Raw genomic sequence first — 14,372 nt, 5'->3', positions numbered from 1 at the left:
TCAGGCCAGGCGGGCGGGGCTCTGCGAGCCCCTCGAATCGGTGTCTGCGACCTGTAATTGTAGGTCCGTTTTGTTTGGGGATTTTGCCCCCCCCCCCCCCCCCCCCCCTCCACGTGATACCTATACTTAAGAGCCGCTTGAGGTCAGGGGTGGGGGTGGGAGGTGGAGTGGAACTTTGAGCAAATTTTGGATGTTAAAGCTGTTGTGAAAATCCGGTTATATTCGCTTGAGAACTTGGGTGTTAAGGTGGAGGAGAAGGATTGGCAGGCTCTTGGGAGCCCTCAAGGAGATTCCTGCCCCCTATTCCCCTTTTCCTGGGTGTCGCTGGTGCGTGAGTCAGTGCAGGTCGCCCTGCCAACCCCAGGAAGACCCGCTCTTTCCCAGGTCACTTTTTTTTTTAACGTGAAGGCTACTCTGATGATGTAAGGTTAGAAAGTGAGTCTGAGCTGGAATTCAAGGGCTCCAAAGGAAGCATCGCTGTGAACTATGGTGGGGCTCCCTGGACTGCTGCTCAGTTTTCCCATAAAGTCTCAAGATGCAGCCTCCCGCTTCCCGATCTTGCAAGAAGGCATTGTGAGGGCTTTCCTGTGGGGGAAGAGGCCTTGCCTCTGGACCCTGGTGAGGTCGGAGGGATCCGGAGCCAGTGCTCAGATTCCTGAGGGATTTGACCGCCTAAGCTTCAAATGGCACGTTTGGTCCTGACATCTTTGTGCCTTGGCATTTTAAATTTCAGTTAAGATACGTGAATTGAACCACCAGGAGGGCACTAGAAAGACAAACCACACAGAATAGTTCCCTTTTTAAAAAAACGAAATGAATTAATTGCTTCCTTCTTCCTCATAATTAGCCTGCGCCATCCAATAGATTTTGGCAAAGGGAATTTTAAGGTCTGGCTTTGGGGAAGGAGGCGGGGGCCGTGTGGTGTAGTGACAAAGCCTTCTGCTGCCCTCTGGTTTTTCTTTTCTCGGAGAGGTATTGGCTGTGTGCCCTTGGCAGGTTGCTTCAATTCTGGGGAGCCCTCAGAGGACAGGGAGGCAGCCACATCCCAAAGGATTTTTTGGGTCTGGAATTCTCCTCTTCCCGGGTTCTCTGGGTAGACTCTACACCTTTTCTGACCCCTTTCCCTGATTCCTTTGTGCATCCCTGAAATTCCTCTGCCTCTCCTGGTCACAGGGACCATTTGGTGGTGTCCTCCTAGTCTACCTCTGGCTAAAGCAGCAGGGACATGTGGCTTGTGCTGCCCTCTCCTCAGTCCACATGTGCCCATCTACAGTTTTGCTTTGAGGTGCCAAACTCCACAGGACCCTTCATCCTCTCCGCTCCCTCAAGTATTTACAACTCTTGTGCCCAGCAGGGTGAACCTGCAAGGAGTAGTGAATCATGCCTTCCCCTCCCTCCGCTCCTGCAGGTGTAAGACTATAGATCATCCCCAGCAGCTGCACACATTCTGGATGATTATCCTGTTGGGAATAATATGATGGCCTTATAAAGGGAACCAAATAAGTCATCTATCCCCACTCCGGCCTTTCCCAGTCACCCACACATTTGTTCTTATGGTTTTATAAAGCATGTATGCCCTGTCATTAGTACACTTTTTCGGTGGCGTCTGGAATTCACTTTAAGCGTATGGTACATCGTTGTTGATCTACGGTTGGAAACGGTGTGCCCAGCTCCGTACTGGGGCCTTTCCTGACATCTCCAGTCCTCTCAACAACAAGCCCAAGAGGCATCATCCCTACCATTTTACAGCCGGAGGAACTGGCTGGGGATCAGTCAGTTCCCCAGATAATCAGCACTGAGGCCTGTGGTTAGTCCCTCAGAAAGGAAGATAAGCTGTCACTAAACTGATGGCATCAGTTTGAACAGTTTTCCATCCCCCATTCCAAAAAACAAAAATGGTCTTAGCGTTCTAAACTTGCGGCATACTTGTGAAAAGGAAAACCCTCAGTCAGGGATAACGGCAATGAGCAAGACGAGCTGTAAGGGCAGGCTACCACCACTCATAGCTTTTATTCTCTAACAAATTCTGTGGGGGAAGCTGCCAAGTGTTTTGTGGCTTCCCTCGGAGCACGTTCATGTACAGATGTTGTTGTGGTGATGGATTTTGCTGCTGTTGTTGACAGCCACTAGAAGTTGCTCGTAGGATTTTGACTCATTTCCTCAAGTCTTCCCCCAGCTGATTAAGGAAGGACAGCAGGAAATGAGCTGCAGTGTTCCTAAATGGGGCTCTTGAAGCTGGCCTGCAGTGTGGGGACCCCTCAAAGGCAGTGAATTCTCTCCAGGATGAATTTGGTTTTAACAATCGATAGGTTAGGACATGGAAGTGCTTTATTTTGTTGTATTCGTGTGTGGTAACTTTTACAAAAAGGAATTGAAAGACATTTGGAGGAATCTTAAGCAAAAAAAAATTTCATATGCAATCTCTGTAACTTGGATTTTTTTTTTTTCATGGCTGCAAATCCAGAGTGGGGAGGGGCCTACAAGGGAGTTACCGCAGGTCAAGGTTTGTAGGATAAATCATTGTTGAAAGGAGAGGGCACTTGTAAGCCTGGCTTAGCCCCTCTGATTTCTGATACTTTGGACATGAGACAGCTCATCTTTGGACTTTAGACTCTTAATAAATAAAGAGAAGTTGTAAGCTGATAGCCCATGGACATGTTTTGTTTGGCCTACATGATGCTTTTTAAGAAAACATTGAGGCAATATTAAAAAAATATGGAGAATTTATATCCAAATCTCTTGAAGAATTGAAAACTGCCCCTTTAGATAAGACCTGTGCTCTTCAGGTTGCTCAGGCATGTCGAACTTGCGGCCGGCTGCTGCTAACGAGGCATGTAGTCTGTCATCGATGTTTCTAACTCTCTATCTCTCTTCCTTCCTCTGTGTAAAAAATCAATAAAATATATTAAAAAAAAAATACCACGTGCGGGCACGCGTACAGTGCGGTTGAAACTTCGTGGCCCATGCGCAGAAGTCAGTTTTCGGCCTGGGCGAGTCTATTTTGAAGAAGTACTGTTGATATTTGGCTCTGTTGACTAATGAGTTTGCCGACCACTGCTCTAGGCAGTACCGCTCTTATCTGCCAGTCCTTGGGCGTTAAGGCATTTAGCTTGGGCCCTGGTAAGCCCAGGGGTACCACACAGCTCCCTAGTAGAAGGAGCACAGGCCCGAGGAGTGAAACAACTTTGAATTAGTCTGCTGGCTCTGCAGCTGCCAGTTTTGTAGCTATAGAACAAGTTGCTTAACCTGGTGAACTTCACTTTTTCATCCTAGTTTTTTAGCTGTGTGACTTTGGGAAAGTTACTTAACCTCTCTGTGCCAGAAATGTGTTGCTACGTATAAAGTTTTTAGAATGGTGTTGCCCGGCAGGCTCATAGTACAACCTTAATATGTGTCAGCCATAATTATCTGCAAAATAGGAATTATTATTATCCCTAAGATGGGAATAATGTCTTCACTAATATGATTGCCCTGAAGAGTAGAAAGATTGTTGTAAAGATTCTTGGCACAGGATCTGGGAGAGGATAGGCACCTAACACATGCGTAAACTCCGCTAGTATGTAGAATTTGACTGCTTCTCTTTATAATCCTCGTACGCAGGTACCAATAAGTACTAACTTAACAGCTTATAAAACGGAACAAACTTTAATTTTTGCCTTGAGTTTTATACAGCTTTTGACATAACAGTTGGGAAGCACTAGTTTTAGAGATTGAACAGATCTCGGGGTCGGGGAACCAGAAGATTTCTCCAATGAAAACATTTATACCTGGTGATTTTTTCCATTCATCTTATGCTTACATTTTGGTTATGACACAGTTTTGTTAGATCTCTTCCATTTCCTACCTTTCTGTCAGCTTGATTTTCAACAGTTTTGCAAATTTTAAAGTTTAAGTTGAGTTGATATGTAGGGCCAGTGGCATTAGAGTTAGTTAACAGCTTGGCCTCTGAAATTGACAACCTGGGATTTTATGCAGTTCCACCCCTTGCCGGGTGTGTGATCTGTAAAATGGGCATGGTGGCACCGGGCTACTGAAAGGAGTAGACCAGTTACGCACATACGGGCGTAGCACAGTGTCCCTCGCAGGGACCGCACGGTACTGCACCGTGAGGCTGATTTTATGTTCCTCTCTCAGCTTCACCTCTTATAAAAAAATGGAAATGGTTTAAAACCAGATTATCTAGAAGTATGTTTTGGTATTAAAATGAAGGATACACATTTAATGTCTAGATTTTTGTTTGGTTGATTTTTTTTTTTTAAGCCGGTAGTTCGTGGTAATGCATACTTCTCTCCCTCGCTTTTTATTTAACCTTATTTGACCTGCTTTCCATGAAAAGGGGATACAGATTACTAGATAAGAGTTTAGGAGGGGAAAGGTCTGTAAATGGCCATTTTCTCAAGGTGAATGAGTAAGTGTAGCTTTCCTGGGTTCCAGGAGCCCTATTAACCTTGAAAGCTCCTTGAGGTTGGCTTTTCTGTGACTGCCTTCCCTAGGAGTGAGGGGCCACGCTGAACTTGTCCGTTGCTCCAGGCTGGACACTGAGTGGTTCTCAGTAAATATTGGTTTAACATCTCTCCGCTTCTCCAGCACGTGCAGAGCACTTTGAATGCAATAAATGCTCAGTAAACATTTCGGATTCCGTTTAACAAAGATTTATCAGTCTCTATGCCTTAGTCCTTGCAGGGACTCCCGGGACTGGCTAGGGGCTGGAGAGGGACAGGTAAGAACACAGCCATGATTCAAAGTAGAACTGGTGTCTTAAGAAGTGGAAGGAAGGGGGAGGCAGGGAAAGGGGGAGGTGAGCCACGGCAGGGAGGAGGACTCCTGCAATAATGTCAACATTAAAACCATGTTAATGAAAAAAATAATAAAATAAAATACAAACAAGTGCAAAGTGCTTGGGCAAGATTTAAGAGGGGAGGTGTTTCTGTCTTGGTGAGTGGGTGCTAGAGATCAGGGATCAGTAAAAGTGTCCATGTGGGAGATAACATTTGAGATTAATTTCTAAACCTTAAAAGAGAGAGGGCAGAGATCTGTAGTTGAGGCTTCAATTGGAAAAAGCTACAGAAAGAGAGAGCAAGACATTAAGATCTTATTTGCGGCTTGTCCAGTCTTTCTCTACGTGTGATGGTTGGGGTAGGAGTTGGAGGGGTAGACTCTGGTTTAGCTTCAGGGAACATTTAGTGTTGAGTTCGGTCCAGATTCTAAAACAAGGTTTGAGGTCCAGGCCAGGGTGGAGGTGACTCAGTAGTGATCCTCGGCCTGTGTTATTTGGTACCGGGCTGCTCGCTCCATCATTCCGTCCAGGTAAGCCCTCTCCGAAAATGTTCCGGAAACTTGGACACCCCCAGTGGGCAGCTGAGACTAAGGAAGAGATGTGTGTTTAAATTTTAGTAAAATACACATAATATAAAGCTTACCATCTTAATCATTTCTAGGTGTCCTGCTCAGTAGTGTTAAGCACATTCACATAGTTGTGCAGCCAGTCTCTGGAACGCTTCAGCTTGCAAAACTGAAACTCTGTACCCATTACTCCCTGTTCTCTCCCTCCCCCAGCCCCTGGCAAGCATCATTCTACTTTCTGTCTGTGAATTTGGATACTCTAGGAACCTCATACAAGTGGAATCATTCAGTATTTGTCTTGGGGACTGGCTTATTGCACTTAGCACAGTGATTTTCAATTGGTATGCCGCAAGAGGCACGCTGGTGTGCCGCAAGAATTTTTAAAATATGCAATACCTGACTAGTCAGGGGCACTGACCTCTTTTTCCTTAGGTTGTCAAAAAAAAAAAAAAAATGACAACATCTAACACAACAAAAGCCATCCGGTGTGAATAAATCAAAATTATACTCCCCCCCTTTTTTATCAGATTGGCAAAAAAATGTGTTTTTTGGTGTGCCGCAGAATTTTAGTAATTTGTGTACCATGAGATGAAAAAGCTTGAAAATCGCTGACTTAGTATAATGTCCTCATGGTTCATCCATGTTGTAGCCTGCTGTATGTAGATGTATGTGTATGTACATATCCCATTTTATCCATTCATCCACCAAGGGACACTTGGTTGCCTCCCCCTTTTGGCTATAATGAATAATGCTGCTGTGAACTGGAACGTACAAATACCTAAGGAAGAGTTTCTTTTCTGAGGGGCCTCTTTTAGGGTGGTGGAGCTCATGGCCGAGGCAATGAGTTGGTGGGGAACTGGGCCCAGGGATGACCAGACTCTTTAGATCAGTGGTTCTCAACCGTCCTAATGCTGTGACCCTTTAATACAGTTCCTCATGTTGTGGTGACCCCCAATTTCATTGTTACAAATTGAACATCATTAAAGCATAGTGATTAATCACAAAAACAATATGTAATTGTATATGTGTTTTCCGATGGTCTTAGGCGACCCCTGTGAAAGGGTCGTTCAACCCCCCCCCACCAAAGGGGTCGCGGCCCACAGGTTGAGAACCGCTGCTTTAGATGAAGGAGTGAGGGCCTGGGTGTGAGGGTGCGGGCCCTGGAAAGGAGAGAGCACATAAGAGATGGGAGAAAGATAAAGGTGGCAGACTTAATTCAGTTGGCATAGTACAGGCACCTTGGATGTGTCAGGCACTAAACTTTAGTGACTAAAGAGATCAAGGGAAGGGGAACGGGAGTTATTGCAGGGTGGATAACTGGGAGAGCTGGTGGTGAGGTGGAATTAATGGAAACAAACAAACAAACAAAAAACAGGAGGAGGGAGCAGCCCTGTGGTGGTGGAAGGGTTTGATGTTGGACTCTGCTGTTTTTTCATTGGTTATTTACAGGCTGCATGGGCTTGACACGCAGTTCTGCAGGTGGTAGACATGCGTGAAATTCTTCCTAGGGCCGGGTCCATGAAAAAATAAAAGCTAAACCCCAGAGGTATGGAACATGGCTTTCTGGAAGGATTTAGGGATTATAAAGAATTGTATGTTAAAAAATAAAAGAAAAGGAACAAAAGAATTGTGTGTTGTGCAGCAGTCATATAATAAAAAGTAAATTTTCATGAAAAGAATACATATCAGGAAGATACAACCCTGCCTGTATTCTCTGCGTTAGGCCATTTAAAAAGTATGTTTATAGGTTTCCTCAGATAATAAAATGGACATTCTGGATATGGAACAGGACATAGAGTTAATTAAAGCTTTGGGAAATAGTTGCCTTTGAAGGCAACTTAAAGAAATTGGATTTATTAAGCCTGGAGTAGATAAGGTGAAGGAAGGTTTAGTGAATGACAGTCTTCAAATATTTGTAGTATGTGAGTGAAGAATGGGACAAAATGCGAGTAGTTTAAACTGCCCCAGAAGACAAGATTTTTTAAAGGAAAATTCTTCGATTAGAAGGGTTGCCATCTGTGATGCAATTTGTTGTAGTAATGTGGTCAATTGGTAGCTTACTCAGAAACAACTTTAAAAGATCATACTTTTGCATATTTTACCTAGATTATATGCTCAATTCAAATCCAGAGCAGGTTCCAGAATATGTACTTTGTGTTACTTTGAAGTTTAGGGCGAATTACAGTGCCCACCGTGCCTACCCCTTCACTCCCAGCTGAAATAACAGGTTTTGTAGATTCAACATCTGATAGTGGCAATAGATCAGTGGTTCTCAACCTTGGCTGCACATTAGAATCACCTGGGAATCTTTTTAAAATCCTGATTTCTGGGCCTCATCCTCCGGAAATTCTGTTTCTTTGTTACTAATGTTGTGGCCTCACCTCATAACAAGGTTGAGAACCACTGCAATAGATGATCTTTGACTCTACTTATTAACAGATTTTAAATATTTAGATAAATGATAAGCGGGGTATGTAGCAGGCTGCATAAATTCATTTGCTAAATACACACACACACACACAACCTTCCCCCCACCCCTCCACCCAAACTAAGCCAGCAACAAGCAAAACCCCCAACCCTTGATAAAGGCCCTGTGTGGTTTAGGATATCTTAAGGACCCTATCCTGGGTTCACAAAGGCTTGCATTAGGAAGTAATTAGGGACACTGGTTACTGTTCACAGCTAAGAGGCTAGGGAGGCACAAGCCTATCATTTCAGGAAAAGGTGTGAGTGATGACACTTGCCAAGGAAAGCCTTGCTCACAATCAAGGGGGAAAAATAATAAGGAAAATGAACTGAGGAGAACCTCTTACTCCTTTTCTAATATTTTAGTGAGGTGAGCCATCCAGCTAGCTGCCTTTGGGTTTACCCCAGGTGAGTCAGGTTATGTCAGAGGGTGTTAAAACTTCAAACAACCCAGGGCTGCCAGTAATTTACATATAATGGCCGTTATAGAGCCTTAAGCAGAGGTAGAACAATGGAGGTGTTATCACAAAGAACTTTGGAAATGATTTGGTGTCTCTTTATTGTAAGGAAGTATTTATAGATAAGGATCTAACATAGATTTGGCTTCTGGGGAAAACTGGTGGATTTTAAAATTGTGATAGGTGGATGGTGGCATTATTTATTTGTTATTTGGCTAGTGAGTGTGTTTTTTTTTTAAATATATTTTTTATTGGTTTCAGAGAGGAAGGGAAGAGGAGAGATAGAAACATCAATGATGAGAGAGAATCATTGATGGACTGCCTCCTGCAGGCCTCCTACTGGGGACCAACTCCGAAACCCACGAATGTGCCCTTGTCTGGAATTGAACCCAGGACCCTTCAGTCCGTAGGCCGACACTCTGTCCACTGAGCCAAACCGGCTAGGGCTAGTGAGTGTTTTTAAGAAAACAAGGCTTAATGTTTTAAAAAAGTTGAGGAGTAGTCCATTTTGAAAGACTATGGGTACTTGTAGAGTGATAATAATTTTCAGCTTGTAAAATGTTTTAGATGTGTTTCCAGTGTAATTTTCGCAATGTAGATTTCTCTCTCTCTCTTTTTTAATAGCTGATGTTGAATATGTACCTGGGGAAGATTTTCACTTTAAGAAATGGCCTGGTAAAGCCACACGGGTCTGCCTTTAGGCTTTTTTGTCGTTAAATTAAAGCAGGCTTCTTAATCCAAAATATGTCTTTAGGATAGCCACTTGAAAATGGTTAATTGGGATGTTTAAATGTTTTTCTACTTATATTAGTGTAGTTGGTATATTTACTGCAGGGAAATAGACACATTTTTAGCTTGACTAAAATGCATGAGTTTCATAAAAAAGAACCACCCCCCCCCTCCTGCTTTTTAAAATAAAGTAGCATATGTAGAAGGGCTTATGCATTTTTTCAGTAGTTTGGAATGTGTAGCCTAATTTACATGCCAGCATTTTGAAGGGACATTATTTAGAACGATCACCTCAGTTTCAGAATGACTGCCTTCTACAGAGAGGCTGGCCCAGGAGTGGACGTCTGGATGGGGAAGTGTGCCTGCCATCAGGTGAGGCAAGCCCAAGGCAGGGCCCCCAAGACAGGCCCCCAGCTTCCCTGTGTCCTTACCAGAGACCTGGAGCAGCGCTGGCCATGCATCTGTAGTGATTCACAGCTTCACTCTGTGGTCCCTTCTTGTCTCTCTGAAACTGACCCAATACCAGGAATTCATCGAGGGGTTCACAAATACTTACTGAAGCATCAAGGGGGCTATAGCAGCGAGCACACCAGGCAAACATCCTTGTCCTCTTGGGGCTTATGGTTTAGTGAATTCCCTTCCTTTCATGAGCCCAGGCCCACAAAGAGCCCAGAAAGGGGGGAAATAGAAGGTCTAGGGCAGTGGTTCTCAACCTTCTGGCCCTTTAAGTACAGTTCCTCATGTTGTGACCCAACCATAAAATTATTTTCGTTGCTACTTCATAACTGTAATGTCGCTACTGTTAAGAATCGTAATGTATATATCTGATATGCAGGATGGTCTTAGGCGACCCCTGTGAAAGGGTCGTTCGACCGCCAAAGGGGTTGCGGCCCACAGGTTGAGAACCGCTGGGCTAGGATCTCATAGAAAGCAGCTTAATTTAGCTTTATTTCAGTTCTGTATTATGGTTAATGAAGGAAGGGAGCTGAGAACGGCTAGGTTTCTCAGGCTCAGGAGGGACTGGGTTCAAGATGGGAAAGAAGGGCCAGAGAAGGCAAACCAGGAGCAACAGGGACGGGAGAGAGATGGGCAGGGACTCAGCAGGAGCCTTTTGAGGTTTAAGTCTCTCTTCCAACTGGTCCTGCCCTGGGAAAGGCTGAGCATTCTCCCTCTGCTCAGCTGTCCTGCTCCAGCCTTTGCAGCTCCTTGAGCAGGTGTTCTGATGGAGGGCCCCCCAGAGGGGGTTGCGCAGTGTGTGCAGTGGGAGCACAAACAGGTGTCTTCACGTTCAGGACGTCAGGGAGCCTGGAATGTCATGTGCCCGAGTGGTGTGTTTGGAACCATTTTCCTCAGAAAATACCAGAACGCCTTTTCCCAGCTGAGAGAGGTGCTTCAGGGGTCCAGGCTGCATGCTCTTCAGTATGTCTCCAAGGGCCGGAGGGTCTGCACCTCCTTTTTAAATGGTTTCATCTTCGTCTTGTTCATATCTGACCATCTTTAGTTTTCATAATGGGTTCAACCCATGGCACTTTGTGTCTGACACAGTGACATTCAGCCACCGCCAGTCACACTCTGCGTCACGTGTCACCTCTCCTCTGTCACCAGCTGGCCCAGGTTGACGTCATCTGACTTTTTCCATTTTAGCTTCAGGGTAGCCTTTGTGGGGCCCATGATGATAAGCTCTTCAGTTTCAAATCAAGGACTGACTCCCCAAATAACAGTTGACACTTGAATTACTCAGGACTGGAAAGGTCCTTGTCTGTCAATTGTTGGGCATGCAGTTAGGACTCTTGCTGCCTTTAGTACTGTTAGGAAGGAACTGAGAACCACTGCCCTAGACCTTCTATTTCCCCCCTTTCTGGGCTCTTTGTGGGCCTGGGCTCATGAAAGGAAGGGAATTCACTAAACCATAAGCCCCAAGAGGACAAGGATGTTTGCCTGGTGTGCTCGCTGCTATAGCCCCCTTGATGCTTCAGTAAGTATTTGTGAACCCCTCGATGAATTCCTGGTATTGCGTCAGTTTCAAAGAACATTCAGGATAGCTTGAAAGAAGGCAGTAAGGTGGATTCCTCAGCTGCAAGGGATGATGTCAATTAAGGATGTTGATGAAGCTACCAGCTTTAGTTATACATTAAGGGCTGCTTAAGAAATAACATCAGTTGCTTGAAAGTACTTGCTCTAGGGTTGAGGAAAGGCTCTAGTGCAGCGGTTCTCAACCTATGGGTCGCGACCCCGTCACCTAAGACCATCCTGCATATCAGATATTTACATTACGATTCATAACAGTAGCAACATTACAGTTATGAAGTAGCAACGAAAATAATTTTATGGTTGGGTCCCAACATGAACTGTATTTAACCGTTTGGCTGCTGACGTATTTTTTCGGACATATGCCAAAACTGCGGCACTAATTGCACGTGTATGGGAAAAAAATGTAAAACACTTTTATACAATAAACTCACTTGTATTGCTTTGCAACAACAAAAATTAAAAAATACCAATTGTTTACATAAATTTGTTTTAAATAAAGAAGAGTGCGATAGCGCTCCTTAGCAGTCAAACGGTTAAAGGGCCAGAAGGTTGAGAACCACTGCTCTAGTGTTTCTAAGCCAGAGTGTGTCTGTGTGTGTGTGTGTGTTTTAATCTAGTGTAATCATCATTGATAGTCGTTGGTTAGCACCTATTGTTTGGGGTGAGACGTTTGGGGGCCTAAATTTAAATAGGCTTTGTTTAAGTTTGCTATCAGTTGAGACTAGGGAATGTAAAAAAAAAAAAGCAGGGGACCTATAACTTCTCTAGGCTATCCCCTTGGTTGTTTGAAAACCTATTACCGGGCATTATTTTTCAAGGTAGAGGAATTGAACTTCTCATTAACTTAAAAATATATATATTTATGATGGGAACATTTCACACATAGAGAATAGTGCAACAAACCCTTATATACTCATCATTCAGCTTCACCAGTTGGATCAACAACAAGTCTTTGTGCTTTACCTCTGTCTACTTCATCCTCTCATTTTTTTTCATCCTCTCATTATTTTGAAGCATATCTCAAGCATCATCAAATTTTATCTGTAAATATTTTCAGCATGTAGCTCTAAAATACAGACTCCCACCCCTAAAATAATGATAATGCTTATGTCACACCCTCCCAAATCAGTATAACTCCACAGTGTCACTGAGTATTCAACACATTTCCCCTATTAAAGTAAATATAAAATATATACAAACATAAATATTTGATATATCCAAAAAAGATCCACGTATTGCAGTTGCTTGATATGGCCTTTAAGTCATTTTGTCTTTACAGGTTCTATTTCCCTATTTTTATTGAAGAAACTTCTTATTTGTCCTGTACAGTTTTTTAGTCTGAATTCTGCTGATTCCATTTCCCTGTTCTCTGTATTTCCTTTAAAATGGTGATTTAGTTTTGATCACAAATTTTTTTATTCACACAGCATACAGTTAACCTTTTTTTTAAAAGAAATATTTTTATTGATTTCAAAGAGGGAGAGGGAGAGAGAGAGAGAAACATCAATGATCAGAGAGAATCATTGATCGGCTGCCTCCTGCACGCGCCCTACTGGGGATCGAGCCCGCAACCCAGGCATGTGCCCTTGACCGGAATTGAACCTGGGACCCTTCAGTCCGCAGTCTGATGCTCTATCCTCTGAGCCAAACCAGCTAGGGCCAGTTAACCATTTTAAAATAAATACAGTTTTACTCATTCCCACACCCCACCCCATTTGGCAACCATTAGTTTATTCTCTGTACTATGGGTCTTTTTCTGATTTGTTTTGTTTTTTTAGATTCTGCATATCACATACATGATTTTTTAAAAAACAAGACTACTTAGTAGATGGTATGTTCTATTCAGTTTTTTTTCTCTCCTTCCCTTTTTTGTTTACCTTGCGGACTTAGATTTGTATTTTGTATTTGTATTTGTATTTTGTTCTAATGGTTGACTTTATATAGATACCTTTATATAATACCCTTGGTTGCTCTTTGGAGGATGGTGGTTATTTTCTATTAGTTTTCTACCTTGAGTAACATTTAAATTAGGTAGTAGCTTGTTTTTCCTCTCTTTTCTCCCCCTTGCTATGATTCAAAGATCCTTTTACTCCCAGTTACTATCTATAAGGCAATCAGCAAGCATATTATGTTTTTCAGGTACATAATCTTTCCTCCTCTAATTTTTCTGATAGCTGTACTAAAATTACTTTATCAGCCTATATAGCAATCACATGCTCTACTATTTCTTTGTTATCACCATTTAATCTTCATTCTACAGGTGAATATATGTTTAATCCTTGCCACTAGTCCTTAGGTCTTGTTCTTGACATTTTGGTTTTCTGAAGCACATCCTCTAACAGATGTCTTAGGAAGCCCTCTTGGGATGTATTTTATGAATTGTACTAGGGCACCGCCCACCCTCGAGATGCCTGTCCGGCCCTGCCTCGCTCCCCCTCCCTGGGACATGCAGCAGCCGCAGCTGCTGCTGGTCCAGCCCTGCCTCCCTCTCTGGCCCTTGAAGCAGCTGCCACTGCCACTGCTGATCAGGCCCTCCCCAAGGGCACGTGGAGGCCCCTGCCACCCCACCCCACCCCCGATGCTGCATGCGCAACCTCCTCCTGTCCAGTCGACCAGCGTCACAGTTAATTAGCATGTTTCTCTATTTTATTTATTTATATATATGTGTGTATATACATAAACACACACACACACACACACACACACACACATATATATATAGAGAGAGAGATGTTTACAACAAATTGTCCATAGCCTTTATACTTAAAAGTTAGGTTGACTGATAGATAAATCCTTGCAATCTTTTCTTTGCTCAAGTCTCTTTAATAATTTTACTGTATTGGTTTTTGCCATAAAGTGTTGTCAAAGTCAGCTGACAATCTGATTTTCTTTCCCTCACATTTAACTTGGTTTGTTTGCCCAGATACCCAAAGGAATGTTTTTTACCTTCATCTTTTGAAGTCCAGTAGGTTTATAAAAGTATTGGTTGCTCTGAGTTGATTTCCCCCCCCAGTGACATGATGTGCCAGTTTAATATCTAATTTCAAGTGTTCTTTTCTAGTAAAGTTTTCTTGTAGTATAGCTTTTGCTATTCTTTGTTGACTTTAGGAACTCCCATTATGTGTATGTTAGATCTTCTTTGCCTGTCTTCTATATCAATCACTTTTCCAAATCCTTTTAATGTCTTTGTAATTTGTTTGAATTTAATTTTTTCCCTCTTTACATCTTGTAGTTCTTGTAAGACACTATTTTATTTGCTCTTTTTTAAAATATGTATTTTTATTGATTTCAGAGAGGAAGGGGAGAGAGAGAGAGAGAGAGAGAGAGAGAGAGAGAGAGAAACAA

General features: G+C 43.1%; 1 protein-coding gene across 4 annotated transcripts in view; it reads left to right on the top strand.

Moving 5' to 3' along the window:
• Positions 1-14,372, top strand: part of KIT (KIT proto-oncogene receptor tyrosine kinase) — an 83,830-nt gene that overhangs the window by 1,136 nt on the left and 68,322 nt on the right. The gene's annotated exons all lie outside the window — the stretch shown is intronic.

This window comes from Myotis davidii, unplaced genomic scaffold, assembly GCF_000327345.1.
Source record: "Myotis davidii unplaced genomic scaffold, ASM32734v1 scaffold173, whole genome shotgun sequence".
Taxonomy (NCBI): Eukaryota; Metazoa; Chordata; class Mammalia; order Chiroptera; family Vespertilionidae; genus Myotis; species Myotis davidii.
This window is presented reverse-complemented; position numbering and strand designations above follow the sequence as displayed.